This window comes from Sinocyclocheilus anshuiensis, unplaced genomic scaffold (genome assembly GCF_001515605.1).
Source record: "Sinocyclocheilus anshuiensis isolate Anshui unplaced genomic scaffold, SAMN03320099.WGS_v1.1 scaffold507, whole genome shotgun sequence".
NCBI lineage: Eukaryota > Metazoa > Chordata > Actinopteri > Cypriniformes > Cyprinidae > Sinocyclocheilus > Sinocyclocheilus anshuiensis.
Genome location: NW_015551034.1, coordinates 351,341 through 353,856, shown reverse-complemented (window position 1 = coordinate 353,856; position 2,516 = coordinate 351,341).

The window sequence follows — 2,516 nt, the reverse complement described above, 5'->3', positions numbered from 1 at the left end:
GTCGTCAGCTGTTAGAGTTGATGAAGGAGGGGGAGGAGGAGGACAAAGGAGGGAGGCAAATTTTTTAAAGAGCATGCGAGAGTTGAATTGAGAGGCGAATTGTTAATTTTGTTGTGATAGTATATCGTTTTAGCAGTGGAGACATTAGCAGAGAATGAAGAGAGTGGTGATCGATATACATTAAGGTTAGTAGGATTTTGTGATTAGTGCCATACTCTTTCTGCAGCTCTGAGAACGATGCTCACTGAGAACATCAGATAGCCAAGGGGCAGAAGAGGTGGTACTAAACGCGATTTCAGCACGTCTCCACACAGTAAACAAAACAAGCGTTTCCTAGCAATGACAACTGCGCTAAACACTGAGACAAGAAGTAAATACACTTACGAGCTGCTTTTAACTTCTCCTGATTGACTGCTTCTCTCAAAGAGTATTTCTTTACACTGTGTTTTGCTGGCGCTTGAACACACTTTCCTGTTTATCACAACAAATGGCCAAGCAAAGCGCACAACACTGACAAGGTACGCGATACGAGACCAAACACGATTTTAGTTACATATGTAAATAAGTCATAAGTAATAGTAAGTAATAGTTAAGCCTGCATTTCAGCCCGGGCCCCGACTTTTTTACGCCCCTAGGGCAGGGGCGGCGTTTCCGTATGGCAGAGTATGGCAGTCGCCATAACCTAGCCCAGTCAGGTGTGCCATGGAATATCCAAACTCTCTATTATATTTCGTTATTATTGTTTTAAATCACTGCTATTGGTCTTCCTTATGTCTGTTTGAGGGTTTTACAAATATTTAACCAATGAAAAGCATTCAAAAGAGCTTGTCACTAAACTTTATAACGCTATGGACCCTCAAACTGTCAGCAAAACCTCGTAACTTCACCCCGCCTCCATTCAGAACAAAGTGCTGGAGACAGGAAGACACAGCCTGAAGACAGATCTCGGCTTGTTTGCAATGCAAGGGTAAATAATAAATAACTGATGTTTGAATACGTACAGCGTTTTCTTTGCTAAAACACTATGTCTGTAAAGGCTAATGTTTTTTGTGTGTTTGAAGAGCGGAGAATAACTTTTGCCGTCTAGTTTAACTGATATAGGCTACTTTTGTAGGCTACGTTTTAAATATTCTGTGCATATAGTGCTTCATCATCTATATCATGAGATTTTGGCCAAGTGTATTAAACGACAAGAAAAACTAAGCGCCCATATAGCTACAATAAATGTTATAACCTGTAAGTTGATGAAAGCGTATAATGCGATGCACTTGCTGCCTCAGATGCGGCCGTTGTGATGACAGACAAAACACAGATCTCCGTCATTCTCTGGTCAAAAACCTTGTTATCATTTGAGCTTGATTTTCATAAAATGTTAAGTGAAAGTCACGACCCTAGGGCCGGGCTTCGGGCCAATTTTCACGCCATAGTTCAGACGCGGGCCGGGCCTCGGGACTGTTTTAGGCTTCTCCTTATTTTTATATTTTAGACATCCATCAATTAGTGATGAAAAAATTTGCCGTGCTGATGGAAACAACACGAGACTGTGCTACCGTGACTGTCAAGAGTGGCTCAACGGTGTTTAGTGTCCAGCAGCAGCAGCAGAGCGTGTGCCGTCAGCGCAGCTGAAGAGTTCTGTGTTCAAATGCACGCAATATGCTAAAGCTTGCGAGATGATCCTCACTGTAGAACACAACATCCAGGGGGCGTGGTTGGATCCAGATCCAACTCCTCCCACCTTACATATACCTAAACCTACCCGTCTCCACCCCCTGATCCCTAAACCCTCCCATCTCCGCCCCTAAACCTACCCATCTCCACCCCTTAACTTACCAATCTCCACCCCCTAGATGTGGATCCAACCACGCCCCCTGGATCTTGTGGGAAGCGGTCCTGACACGATGAGCGTCGTCGCGGGCGATGTGCTGCGCACCATCTCGATCAGGCTACTGAAGTCACTCTTCAGTGTCTCCGTCTGTCATAGCTAGGTGTCGTTAACACCCGCGTGAAGCACGACCGCTCCGGGGCTCTCGTCGCCCTTCAGGATCGCGGGTATCTGCACAGAAACATAGAGAACATGAGCACCAGGGAAACAGTGAGTGAGCACTTTACCTTCAGCTAACGTAGCACGGATGTGCCAGACAATGGAGTCTCCGATGATCACAGCATCGCGTTCCGTCTCGCGGAGTGGAGTGAAGCGGTTCTGGGTGGAGATCTCGAAGACCAGAGGTGGCGGAGGGGGAGAGGTCGTCGCCCGGGGCCTGGCTCGCGTTTTCCGCTGCGGGTGCACCCAGGGTCCATGGTGTCCTGGCGCCGGAGTGAAAGACATCTGGGAAGATCGCGTCCTGGGTGCCTCTGCAGAGAAACACACGGAGTAGAGGTGGTGGGAGAGTTAGCAGCGTGTTGTATACTTACCCCGGACTTGTGAGCGTCAGCCCGGGATGTTTCCAGCTCTCCGCTCTCTCAGCTGGGCCTGCCTTTCCACCAGGTCGCGGATCTGCTTCTCCACGGCCTCCAGA